Source organism: Chinchilla lanigera, unplaced genomic scaffold, assembly GCF_000276665.1.
Source record: "Chinchilla lanigera isolate Chin_1 unplaced genomic scaffold, ChiLan1.0 scaffold00043, whole genome shotgun sequence".
Classification (NCBI taxonomy): domain Eukaryota; kingdom Metazoa; phylum Chordata; class Mammalia; order Rodentia; family Chinchillidae; genus Chinchilla; species Chinchilla lanigera.
Genome location: NW_004955444.1, coordinates 9516240 through 9530813, shown reverse-complemented (window position 1 = coordinate 9530813; position 14574 = coordinate 9516240). Strand labels below are relative to the sequence as shown.

The following is a 14574-nucleotide window of genomic DNA, read 5'->3' as shown; positions in this document are numbered from 1 at the left end:
AGAGATTTCTTGCTAGTCCCTGACAGGCATTTTTGCACATTACGAAACCGCTATATACTATGGCACAATTAGTTTCTACTCAAGAGAGTCCCAAAACTAGGATAAAGAAGGGCCTGTTGTTTAGAATTCAGGAGCATAATCAGAGATAAATTTGCACATATTTGACAAAGAATATCAAGAAGTCCTGACCTGCCTAACACTCTACAGTGTTTGCCTGGACTCTTTTTTTTTTTTTTTGAGACAGGGCCTCACTACGCAGTTCAGGCTGGCCTTGAGCTGACTTTGTAGCCCAGGCTGGTCTCAACTCGCAACGATCCTCCTGTCTCAGCCTCCCGAATGTAGGGATCACAGGTGTGCCCTACCACGCTGGGTGTTTGCCTGGACTCTTAACTGTTTCACTTTTGCTCACATCTACATTTAAACTGATCAGGAAAGATCTGATACCTAACTTATTCAAAGGGCACAGGATTTGAAGTACAGGGAAAAGACACCTTGTCAGGTACCGAGAATGTCCTTTGATCTAGTATGCAGGTGTATGACATGTGCTCCCAGACTGAGACTGGCAAGGCTGGCGAGGCCCACCACGCCAGGTAACATCCAACACAGATGAGACTATCTGAGGAAAAAGCTCCAGGAGAAAAAGATGCATATTTATCAATATATGTGTGAGCTAGTTATTTCAAGAACACCAAAAAAAGTTTAAGGTGTAACCAATACATATCAACAACCTGCTAGAGAACAACACAAAAAAGTGCCAATTTATTACTTCTGAATAAATTAGACCCTTGTTTACACTGAATGTTATCGTAATTTAATGGGAAAAAAAAAAATCCAAAACCAAAACCAACTAACTATAACTCAATTCAGTGCTTATAATCAGCTGCTTTCAGGACTTTTGTGAAATTTTTCTTTAAAGATTTTTATGCAGTATTTGAAAAATTTGCAAGGCTAATTTATGAAACCTAAAAAGTAATTAGCAATCATCGCGGTCCTCCCAATCTTGCCACTCCCACCCACGCTGGGACCTTCTGTGCCGCGCACATTTCAGCGGACTGGGAAGCGACCTGCCCAGTTCAGGTTCACGCTCAGCCCCTTAGTGCAGGCAGGACTCCAAGCGAGCCCCTTCTCAGGCTTCAGTTCCCTCTCCTGCCTTCTGCACATCACAGACCAGACCAAGAATCATCGGAATGATATGTAAAGTACACTTTAAAGACGATAAAATCGCAGATGTAACTTACTGCTAGCATATACTCTTTGCACTCATTAATTCTTCTGTACTAAGTTCCGTATGTAATTTTTCTTGCGGAGCTTTTCACAAGCAGACTACATCTCGTTTTTCAATTACTCCATTACCTCCCTGAATCATCAACTCTTCAGAGGTAAGAAATTGTGACCACTTATACATAGAGGAATGGCAGCTTCTGTAACTCAACAGCGTGCAGACTCCCCTGTTATCAGGCCCTTAATGCCAGCTCTCTACAGGCTCGATCACATCCAAATTTCCCAGCTGGTTGTTCAAGTGGGAAGCAAGGTAGGCTCGCCAGCCACAGGGCACAGAACCGGCTCAGACAATCACTGATCAGGATCTTTCTGTTGCTAAAGTAAATGTACCCTAGGGCATGGTTTCTGTCCTTTTGCAAGTTTACTCTGTAAGCTGTAGATTTCTCCTCCGGTTCTGCGCACTATCCTACCCGTCAGGAAAGGGACAGGACATGTACCATCACCTGCTCCCTCATCTAGTTTTCAGGGAACACTGTGCTAAAGAGCTTCCTGGATTTACCTCATGCACCACAGCCCACCCACACTGCTCTGTGGAACCCCTGGACTGAACGGGGCTCCAGTACCCCGCTTAAGGGCCCTGCATCATGCGGGCCATAACCTGCCCCAGATTGAAGGCTCTGCGAGCTTAATACGAAATCTCAAAACCCAGGTACTATATATTAGGGACTGATGAGGCCCTCTGTACTCTTATTTCTGTTGTGTCTTCAGCACAGAGGAGCAAGGTGCTGACATCCCAAGGATGAGGGGCCTGCAGCCTTTGCTCTGTCTCTCTGCTGTCCACGGAGTACGTTCTCTTCCCACAACATTCAGAAGCAGCACCAACAATTCTCAAGTCTGTAATGCAGATGAAAAGCCTTCCCTGAGTAACAGCTTGGCTCCTTCCTAGCGGGTACTCTCATCCTCTTCTCAGCGCTGCCCCTAGTTCAGAGTTTCCTTTTTTACTTTTTTCCTAGTTCAGAGTTTTCTAGAAATATTTGGTGGCTGGCTGACTGACTACACACCCAACTGGCACTCGAGCCCAGAAGTGTAGGAGCAGGTGAAGCCGTACAGTCGAAGCGTGTGAGGCCTGGGTTCAGGCCCAGCTCCACAAGGAGGAAGAACAAAGATCAAGTAAAAGAATGAGAAAGGAAATTTTAAAAATGGAAATTAACAATGCTGGGAGAGAGATGAAATAACAGCTGCTCGTCCAACGCCAACTCTGCACCTATTACTGACTGCTAGAAAACTGCAAACTATTGTCACACAAGATTCTGATATCACAGTAGTAGCAAATTATAGTTTTCTGTGGTGTCTACAGAAATGCTGCACTTTAGGGTAAATACAAAATGTTGTTTGTGATAATAATTCACTTAGGGCTGTTGTCAAGTCAGTCTCTAGGCTTTGTGAGACTCTGAGGATCTGATCATCTTTTTGAGGACCTATGTTCATCTATTTATATCTTTGAAAGATCAAAAACACTTTTGCTAAGATCACCCAGTCAGGAAGGTTCCTCAACACTGCTTAGTAGTTGAGTCTGGACATTCTAAATACTTTAGCAACATGCTCAGGCAAAGATTTTGTGACTTTTATCAGAAAATATACAGAATCAGGACCAAATTGGCATGTTTCATTATTGGGAATTTACACATCCGATATAATATTGGTTAAGAGTCTAAAATCTACATTAAGAGATAATTTAGATCTGATATAACACGTTTGTGGGGGAACTACTGGAAAGGCTGAATAACAAGAATTTTCACCCTGAAAAATCATGTATCACGACAAATATATTGTTTTTTTCCCGAGCTTATAATATTCAACTGATAAATCCTTTTTAGAAAAGCAGCAGCTGACAGCAGTTAACAGGACGAGCAGCCTATCTAAGCCTTGTGCAGAGAGGAGCGTGGCTTTGGGGGGCATCAGTGGTCACTGAGCGTGTAGCTGATGGAAGCTCAGTGAACTATCTTTGTCACCTGTGAGCTCATGCTTTTTTTTTGAGACAAGGTCTCGCTATGCAGTTCAGCTTGGCCTTGAACTCACTTTGTAGCCCAGGCTGGTCTTGAACCCACAGTGATCCTTCTGCCTCAGCCTCCTGAGTGCTGGGATTATAGGTATGCGCCACCATGCCCGGTGAAAACTCATGCTTTAGCCAGGAGGGTAAAAGAATTCAATGAACCAATGAAAACAACAAAGGGCTGTAACCTGCTAGGAATGAACCTGAAGCTCAAAGAAGAAAGACAGCCCGACAGCAGAAAATATTCACAAACTCAGTGCATTCTGCAGGACAGACAAGAGGATGGCAGCAAAAAGGCAGGGACCACGCGTCTGCGGCCCTGGACCACTAGGAGTCTTAGTGTGGGCCCGAGGGTACACTCAGGAGTACTAGCCAGAAGCTCTCGCCTAAGCTGGAGCTCTACCGACTTCTTACTGAAAATGAAACAACAAACCCTTCACGAGATCAATTTGAAATTATTTTAGGGGAACGTGTAACTTGAAAGAAAGCCCCAAGTGAGTCTCTAAGATTAATTTCGGGAGGACTCTAACCAGTTGCAATGCTCACACAAATGCAGTGTACGCGTATTAAGAGTGGGCAATTTCCAGCATTTGCGACTAAACAAGCAAGAGCCGCAGGGCGAGGACTCAGGCTCCTCACTCCCGCCCGCACAGGATGTCTGGGATGTATGTATTTTCTAGCCAATCTGTCACCTAGTTTTCAATTCTGTATTGAATTTGTGCTTTGGCCATGTCTCATTATCAGAAAAGAAAAACATCAATAACATGAAGTGATAGAAAATACCCAGAAATAAGGTTTTACCAATGTAACTAGAATGTAAGTGAAATAGACCCTGAATTTATGTTATCTGGGTAGTTTTCATGAAGTGACTACCACCCCTGCTCAACGCTCAGCTGAGCCTTGAAATTAAACAGGAGGTGGAAGGGAGAAGGAAGAAGAGACAGACAGATACACTGTTTTGCTAACCAGACATATACTGGTATTTTATTTTTATAATACACTGGTTATCTTGACAGAGGATTTCAGTAATGAGTATCCTATTTTTGTGTGGCAGATAAAAATAAGTTTAAATCCTTAGATATATTTATCCTTCTGTAAGTACAGCATAACTATACTAAAACACTATTTTAATATTTTTAAATTAGGCAATTTTCTCAGCGGTCACAAACTATATTTAGTTTTCTATATTTTGCATCCATTAACCATAAAAATATATTCTGTTATAAAAATATCCTTCAGGAAAGTCAACAGCAGAAAGCTAGTCCCCAAGTTTCGTATGATCACAACCTTACAGAATCTCATTACTGCAGAAGGAGCTCTGACACCGAGGAAGGAGATGCTAAACTCTACTGTTCAGAGCCTAAGGGAAGAGCTGTCTCCGTGCCTTGACTACAGCACATCTGCCTGCTGTGCTTTAACCACTAAAGTTGTTCTTTTCAATATGACCGAAAAGAACAATGACAATAATAATTCTTTTTCTTCTTTACCCTCAAAAAAGATTTTTAAAAATCATGAAAGAGCTACGATCTTTTAATAGCACAGTTTTATAGCCCAAGACCCTGCTGAATGGAGAGACTACTCAGGGTGCCTCTATAGTCTTCCCCTGACTGTCCTCTTCCGCCTGGGTGGCTGCTTCAAGAGCAACCCTGCCTGGTCCCCTCTCCGTTTGCTTCTCCCCAGAAATTCAATACTAATTAATTAGATTTCCAGCTTCAAAGCAAAGAACAAAACCCTGTCTCTTCAGGGACTGTGTTAAAATGAGTCATACCACAAACTGGGGGAAAATCATTAATATTATACTCCTTTTTCTTTTTCTTTTTTTTGTTTTTTCTTGAGACAGGGTTTCACTATGCAGTTCAGGCCAGCCTTGAACTCACTTTGTAGCCCAGGCTGGCCTTGAACTTGCAGTGATCCTCCTGCCTCAGCCTCCTGAGTGCTGGGATTACAGGCATGTGCCACCATACCTGGTTCTCCATACTTTTTTTATAAATAGTTATTATTTGCATTTTCTATCAGAACAAAAAGCATTTAATTTCTAGAGATATAACTGACTCAAATATACAAACAAGGAAAAACATTTTTTAAGCAGCTGGATTAAACTGCCTTTTATTACTGGTTCGTAAAAGTAAACATTTGAAAGTAAAATTCCAGTTTCCTAATGATAACAATAAATCAGAAATTGATCCTAGCAAATAAATCTCTTAAGTACATTAGATATTTATAATTATGAATTTTTTTTTAAAAAAGACCTTTACATATTCCTCTAGCGTACGGCTAGTGGTTTTTGGTAATAGATCTATCCTCATATATTAAAGAATCTTGTCTGTTTGTCAGGCAGCGGCACTGAACACATAAACTGGAGTCTTTCCAGAAAATGCTCTAGAACAGAGTCCCACCCTTTCGCCAGGACAGCAGTCAGGCTCCAGGGTGGCCACTTGGCTGTTCTAACTCTAGCAGAGGGGCGGCGGCCGTCACCCGTGCTCGGCGACCTGCACACCTTCTGATATGCGCCCGTTACAAGGGCAGGGCTATGCTGCCCTTATAGCAGAAGTGGATTCCTTCATTCCTTTTTTTTTTTGATCATCTAAGAGACTACAGAAAACTTGTGGACACTCGTCTTCTTTAAAAAAACCAGAATTCAAACAATAGCACTCACTCTGCAAAAATTTATCAACTGAGAGGTAATCCACAGGATATTCACAAATATACAGTATAGCATTTTCCCACTGCCCCTGCTTAGATATCCCTGGTATGAAGCCAATTAAAAGCGTGTTATTTTTATATGTGGTCAAGCATCAAGATAGTTGCTTTTACTAAACCTGTGTTATTTAAAGCATTAGAATTCCTGCCTAAAATGGAACCTGATATTTTGTGCAGATTTTATAATTAATGCTACTGCTTGAAAATGAGTAAAATCGCTCACCCAAAAATCTACCAATTTTTCAGTGGACTGACATCAAACACAAGTCTAATCACCTCCACAACAAATTTTAAGACTCTCCTGGGAATACAGCCATAATTTCCATCTCTTCTTGCATTTTGGAATTGGATGGTTTCAGCTGAAGCGACTGTCAGACTCACAGCAGTGAGACCCACGTAGAGCAAAGAAGTCATTGAAACAATGACAGGCAGTTTCTGGCCAAGCATTATAGATTAAATATTACAGAAAAAGTTACACAGTATCTCAAAGGTTCTAGAAGGTAAAACGAGAGAATTATGCATCTGCACCCAACTAAAATTAGAAAAACCACCATATGGCTGTGTGAAGCCAGCAGCACATTCTCATTCATTAGGAAGCATTCTGCTAACATAAAAACACAAGGCCCTTCCTGTGCTCTCCGAAAGTGTTTATCTTTTCAGCATTAATGCACTGTATATCATGGAGCTGCTGAAATCTCCTGCCGTGCATATTAAAAACATGCAGCTGCACTTTCTTTAGTAGTGGGAGGAACTTAAGCCCCAAGATGCCTCCCTCTCTTTCTGATGCTGACTTCTCATTACCCTACCATGATTTCCCTTCAGTATGGAGAAACGGCAAAATTCACCATTCTCAAGGCCATTTCCACCCAGCAGAACCCTCTTACACTCTGCTTCAGAGAAAGAAAGCAACAGACTTGGTTTCATTTTCATCAGTGGCAAGACATTACTGCTTAAATAGAACCGATAACCATGCCACATGTTTGAAATATACAGGCCCACTTTTAACATTAACGTTGTACTGTATACTTACCGAGAGAGGACCATCGCTAGACTTGGAGTATGAGTGGTTAGAAAATCCCTCTGTTCCTAACAACTATTATTCATTCTGCTGTCACCCACATGTATTTTCACTTAGTACTGTACTTCACATATTACACCTATCAGTACTGAATTTAATAAGTAAAATGATAGTGGATAACCTTTCATTGTGAGCCATATGAGTACATAACAATTTATCCAAAGTCTCTTTTAAATAATCCAAGGTTTATGTTCACAGTTCAAAAAAGTCAGGTACACAATAAACCACACAGATACTGAAAGAACCCATGGAAACACAGCTTCAGAACTGCCACAGGTTAATGAACTGAAAGGCAACGAGTATGTCCTATTAAGTTTATTACGGCAGCACTCACTCTTCCACAGAGCACGGTGTGTCTCTACCTATATCTTCCAGGGCAACGGACTACCGGGAGTGAATGCCAAATACAGTACGGAAACTGTCCGAGTAAGTTCTAATTCACTGCACTCAGCCAGCTAAGGTTTTAGGAGCTGCACGAATAAGCAAATGAAGAAATCATTTGTTTAGAAGGTTGAAAAGTAAGAATGAAACTAATGGGGGAGGAGTCAAAACTCAAAAAAAACCAAAACCAAAAACCCCAATGGGTGTGAAAGAAATAAAAAGTGAAGTAAAGAAGTTCTAACTCAGCACTAATCCAAAAGGTTAGGGGCAGCCTCTCAAAAGACAAAATTATAAAAGTGTTTTATTTCTTACAAATACTTCAAAAGTAAGAATTATACTGTAGATGAAATTATGTAGGAATTATACTGTATATGAAACAGTAACAGAAACTGTACACGAAACTGTATATGAAAAGTAACAGAATTATACTGTATATGAAATTATGTAGGAACATAATTTCTGGTCAGTGACCTAGTTGTTTCTAAATCCTCAAAAAGATTGGTCTAGTACTGTAAATATTTTATCTCCTAAATCACGAACCCTGTTTACTGGCGTAACTCATACCCTAATGCTTCCACCTTGCATCCAGCAGTCCCGAAGCTCACCTCCCCAAATGCATCACACTGCTTCAGATTTCAAGCACTACCCTGGGCAGCTCTGACAGGAGGCTCACAAGCTTGGGCCCAGCCTGGGCAATGTAAGGACTTAGCAAGACCCTGTCTCAGAATAATAAATGGGCTGGGGGTGCAGCTCAGTACGGAGGCCCTGGGTTCAATCCCCAGACTTCCTGACCCCTACAGGCCAAGCACACTCAGAATGCGCTGGCGGGAGGCCTTTCTCTTTGAGGGCCCTGCTGCTGCTCCACAAGGCTCACTCCTTCCTGGGCATTTTCTCCAGGCGTTTTCTCCATGCCCCGTGCCTACCCCATCCTAACACTTCCCTCCCCCGGGGCCCTTTCACTGCACTATTGGCTCTAAGAAATGTTTTCTTCTTCACTTCTCCGCACACAGTGGGTATTCAGTGTTGTGTTAACACTGGACAGTTTTACAGCTGCAGATGAATTTAAATTCAATTTAGCCAGGATCCAAAGATCACAAATGTCTCTTTAGAAGTATGTGTCTGTTTTGAAGAGCTTTGCTATACAGGTAACAGTACAGTGAAGGTTCAAGACTCTGGTTTTTGGAGTCAAAGCATTATTAGGAAGAGAAAAAAGTTCAGACTATACATATTAAGGGCATCAGGGTAATTCCTGAAGAGCGTGTGGGAGGAAGAAAAGTCACTAGAGATAAGTGGGGGTGCTTGGGGGACGCTCCGAAACAGACCTACCTTATAAACCCAGGTTCTCGTCTAGGAAGTTACAACCTGCTTCATGCAAAAAAGTAGCTTGGGCATTAATGAAGTGTTTTAAAAAAATCAGACCCCGTAATTTTCCCAGCCACTCATAGCTCTTAAATTCACACGGAAGGTAGAGTGTGTGTGGGGAGTAGTTCTACAAACTGTTCCATCTGCCTGGGGTCGGTATAAAAGACCCATCCCAGGTTTCCCGTCCCTCCTGCGCAGTGCTCTGGGGGAGGAGTTGGCCTCCAAGGACCAAGTTACCCCTGAGCCAGGAGAGGTATCTAGAAATTGTGACTAGCCGAGAAGGGGCTGAAATCCCTGGAGGGGCTGGTAACTGAATGCCACAAAAAGATCCAATAAAGATGCAGGAAGGCAAACAGAGGGAGGAAGAAAACAGGGAGGGTTGGTGACTACTGCTGTTCACTTGCCCTGTCACTTGCACGAAGCTCACAGGCTTCTGCCCCAGCCTAAGGGTGGCTACTCAGAGGGAGACCCCTGGGGGTTGAGAGGCCTGGAAACCACCCTGTTACCTGACCTTCATTTGTCTTTGGGGCGACCCTTTCCTGCTCGGGGTCCTTCGTGCTCCCCCTCCTGCACACCAAAGTGCACTGCTCGGATTCACCTGGATGTTCCGCTGCGGAGATCTGCCGGCCCTTCTCCCCGCACACTCCTCCCCCCCGGGGTCTCTTCCTCCAGTCTCTCTCTACAGAGGTAGCGCCTGATGCCATCCTAGAGATGCTATGGCCTGCCTGGCAAGCCCCAGGTCCTGAGTTTGATTTCCAGCACCCCTCACTGCCGGCCAAAGAAAGAGATGTTACAGCTCCTTGCAGGTCTCCTCTTCTCCTTCCCCCACTGTGATTCTAACAACACTACAGGGAGGTTAAAATCCCTGGCTTCATTTTGTTTACTACCGGCTATTCCCAAATCTCTCGCTCTAGCACCTGCTTGAGCAATCATGGAGGACCTTGCCAGTGTGAGCTGTAAAAAGCAGGTGTTCCCAATTTAAAGTTCCCAATGTAAAAAGCTGGTAACAGAACACAGAATCACCCCATTTACAGAGCTAAAACATTAAATTATGCGAAATCATATCTGAGTAGAGAAAGCAAAGCACTGGTAACAATGCAAGAACCTTATTAAGTATGCACAGGACCACAGAAGATAGGGAGAGGATGGGGGCAGAGGACACAACCTGACAGGGGCCAGGGAGCAGGCAGACTCTCCAGGGATCCAAGCCATCAGAATGCACCAGAACAAAGGCAGTGACTGCCAGGTGAGTGCACAGTGTCTGAAGCAAAAGCTCCGCTGATGAGGACCAGAGAGGACCAGGGTCAGAGGAATGTACTCCTTGGGTCATGGGGCACAGCAAGTGTGTGTGTGTTCAGGAGGGTTTTCAGAAAACCTTATGGTCTGATCACCCAAGTCTTCCACACCCACTAGTCAAAACTCTCCAGTAGCTAAGAATTGGATTCAGTCTAGAGCGACTCTGCAACTAGCCAACTGGAAGAAGAGGATGATCCCTAGGCAAACATTTAGAGAGGAAAATAAGTCACCACACCAGATTTGGTCTTGTCTCAAACATCTGAAAAACTCTGAACAATTACAGTCGGCAGAGTTACCATTTCCTGTGACTGTGACTGCCAATTTCTTTGGTCCTTCTCTATGTTTCTCTATATTCCTGCCTAGTTCACAGAAGATTTTCTCCTCTGGCGTGTTTTTGTTTTTTTAACCCGTAAGGAACCATCTATGGGAATGAGACTACCTGACAGTTAATATACAGACACGTACTTACACACAGATACTACATCCTAGAAAACTGGTGTTCTTACTCCAGAGAAACCCAGTGTGGGGACAGATCCAGGTATACCCTTCTGGACTTCAAAAAGAAAAGACATGTTGGAAAGGGTACAGTCCTGGGGGTTTAACAGTCTGTATGTCCCCAGATTTTTGAGGAACACTACACAAAATATCATTTTATAATATATAGAAACCTAAGTTTAATCTATTTTATCCAAATTCTTGAAACAGCTCTTATTTTGAGCTTACATTTTTACATACACATTTAAATGTGTGTGCCCTCACCCTCCAATCTCACCACAGTCCCAGGCTTTAGGAACGGGGCTCTAGCAGGGCTGTCAGCAGTAAGGCTGACCACACAGGGCAAGGTGCGGTGAGGAACAAAGCAGCGGTGAATTATTCATCTTCTATGCTAAGATCGTTGGGGCCCGCTTCCAAAAAAAGAGGTGCCACCTGGGGTGTCATCTTAAACTACCTATGTCAAATGTGAGCAAAGTCTGGTGAAAATGACCATCTGCTTTATTTTGAAGGCCAAATATATATGTGGCATTACAGAGCGTTTTAAAAATGAAGTTTGCTTATACAACAAAAAGAAATATGACATATTAAATTTTTAATCCCTACACATAAACTTTGACTGTGGAGAATGATCACTGAATTTAGAGTAGGAGATAAGTAAAATAGCAGGTGAAAAGGACTGGGAAGCATTTGGTACATAATCCCAAAGCAGGTTTTCTTAATTTGCTAAAATATATTTTCTTCATTATCAGTACAATATTCTTACTTCACTGGACACTCTGGAAAGAGTTTCTGTCAGATCTCTAGTAATCACTGCATTTCATAATGACAACAGAAGCAGATTTAAACAAATCTTTAAAGTGACTCTTTTAATTTCTTGTGGCATGAATTCTTTCCAATTTAAGCAGGAACAGCAGTGAATCACCAACCAAACTTCTACAACTATTTAAAGCAGGAGGCAATTAGAAAGGAAAAAAAAGGGGTCAGCTTACTCAGACACCGACATGTCTCAACCAGGCAGTAGGAGAGGCACGAGAGCCCCCAAACTGCTGGCACCTGCATGTCTCAAAGCCCAGCAGAAGTGCAGGGGCGGGGGGTGGCCACAATTTGCATGCTGAGGTCACAGTGAAATTAACGAAGACCAATACACAAGGTTTCCTACATTTGGTACACTGACCACCTCTGCTATGAACAGACCCTCTCCTTTTCTTAATGCATGTAATTTCCAGAATATTTTGTTAATTCAGGGGAAAGTATTTTGATGTCCTGGTAAATTTAGTAACTCTCCAGGATTTTATATCAGTAACGTGCTCTTAACTACTGTACAAGGACTATTTAAAAATCCACTTATAAGAAATCAGAAAAGCTGTCACTTGGAGACCTGATAATTTCTCTTCTAGTAGTTTGTAGCAAAGTTTAAGCCCCAGTAGACAGACATACAGATGGAGAGCACTATGGCTATCAATGGACAAGACAAAAGAAAAGTTCATGGGTGAATTACAGCCATCTTTATAGGCCATGGAACACATCACAATTCAATAGTTTATTATAAACACACATAAACACACAATAGTAATTAAGTTATTCCATATTAAATTAGCTGGCTTAAATTAGTTGGAAATTAGTTTTGTTTTACATGTATTAGCCCTAAGAGACGTTTCCATAATGTTCAACCACTACTCACATAATGAAATAACATAAAATCTTCATAAAATGTTTTTTTACTTTCAATCTTAGTTATCCCAATTAAGCTTTCAAGTGCTAGGTAAGTTAGTATTATACAGTCATCAAGACTGCAAGAAAGTTCTACCCAGTGGAATTGTGAAACACGCTCAGCTTCAGTGCAGGTGGACAGTTTGAATCCACAAGACTTGTTTCTGGAAATCCTGCCTGCCGGTGATAGCTTGCAGGTGAGGCAGATAACACGGGTGAAGATGACGGACAGGACTGGTGGGCAGGCCTGGTTTTCAGAGGCAGCACAAGAGCAGAAGGCAGCTTTTCTCTGCAGACTTAAAACCTGGACTTCAGGGCGATGCTAGACTTGTGTCATCTGTCATTCACCTGCCTCTCAAAGGAACCAAACATTATCTTAGATTTGCTTTTTCAAACTATATTGTCTTTAATTGCATCAATGGACAGTGGGCTTTTCAGAGACTAGCACTGTGGCAGTTGTCAGCTTTGTGTTGCCAACAGAAATATTTGGCTGCATACAGGGTTCCCTGAGAGCAAGTCAGTACATGACCTCAATCTTTCCCAAGCTTATCATAATGCGGTAAAGCTCTGCTGATTCAGCACAGCAATCTATAATCACTTGCAAAATGCCCCAGTCTCACAGGCATGTTATGAGGCTTAATAGAATAACACAGGTGGAACCCTCTGAGCTCCACAGAAGACAGGCACTAATGGTACTATTCTGCATTGGTAATGACAACCGGTCTTACAAATAATCTAGTATTACAAATTATAAGTACAAAGTACTTTAAATAACTTACTATAAATAATTCTATGACAAAAATCTGAAATCATTCAAGTTTAAAAATGGAATGGGCAGGCTTTATAAGAGCAAGTCAAAATGAAAAGAAATAGGCAAGTTTTTTTTGTTTTCGGTACTGGGAATCGAACTCACGACCCTCATGCTTGCCAGGCAGGCATGGTGCCGCTGAGCTATATTCCCGGCCCGAAACAGGCAAATTCTTACTAGAAGGAAAGAACACTACATGTCTTGGTGATAAAACAAATTGAATCAGAAACTTTTACAAAGTGAGAGTATATTTTACAATTATTTTGAGTCACTGCTACAAATAAATTCAGTAATATTTCTATGGTTTTCCTATCAATCCATTTAAAGTTAAGTCTAAGTCAGTAAAAGAGTAATGCATTCTGTTAGTTTTCAGTAACACCAAAAATACACCTTGTAACCAAGGCTAAAACATGGACAGTTTGCAGGATGTCATTTTTTCTTCTTCGCAGTACTGCTTACTGAACCCAGGCCTTTTACACTGAACTACAGCCCAGTGGGTCTTTCCCCCACTTGAGATAAGGTCTTGCTAAAGTCTTTAAGTGCCCAGGCTTGGCTCAAACTTGTGATCCTCCTCCTCAGCCTCCAGAGCACAGCACTACCATGGCCGGCTTCCTAGTTTAAGCATTGCAATAATGCTGCCTTTTTTTTTTTTTTAATTGCCAGTAGCATTTATGTCATAGCTGGGAGGCGCCCGGCCTTTTTCCTCCGGACAAGCCCACTCGGGAACATGATGCCTTCAACTCCCCTTTAACTGGGGTGTGTCCCAGGGAACAGGCCCAGCTGAACAGCGACACGGGGCTCTCATGTGCCGCTGCCTTTCCTGGTTGGGGACTATGGCCTTCTTAGTTTAGCAGGTGCCATTTTGTCACAGAAATCTCAATCTCAGGGGATCCAAGCTGTTACTCTTCTTAACCCAGCCGAAGTTAAACCCAGTTAAGTGCTATACTTGAGAAAAACACACAATCCCATGCATACAAGATGAACTACAGGATCTGGCTTCTAGGAAAAGCCCGAGTCTTTGAGTCAGCAACGGAACTAAAAACTCATTAGTACCTAGATCTTTTCTCCTGCTTACCCAAATATGTCAACTGGGAGCTCAATTTAAAATCTTGACCTCTAAGAAAGATTACATGGGGGAAGAAAAACAAACACAAAGGGGGCGAGTACACGGAAAGTACGGAAGGGGCTTCTCAGAGGAATATGGAGAAGAAACAACGTAGCACACCTAATGCCATCACCTATGGAAAAGCCACAGTCGGGAGAGGACGAACTCTGAACTGACTTGCTGTGAAAGGGAAAGGTGGGGCTGCGGGGTCTGAAAGTCAGAGATTATCTGGGAGAAGAGCTTGCGGTGACGACGCCAAAAGAGATAACCCATAGAAGGAAACTACGACGAACGGTAGGCACGTGACCTTGGCGTGGGAAGAGTTGGTACTACAGGTCTTCACACATGCTGGCATTGAACCCATA

At 42.6% G+C, this 14574-nt stretch overlaps 1 protein-coding gene across 1 annotated transcript in view; it reads right to left on the bottom strand.

Annotated features, from left to right (window-relative positions):
* Ncoa2 (nuclear receptor coactivator 2) overlaps positions 1-14574 on the bottom strand; it is a gene marked incomplete in the record, with an annotated part of 273362 nt that overhangs the window by 56296 nt on the left and 202492 nt on the right.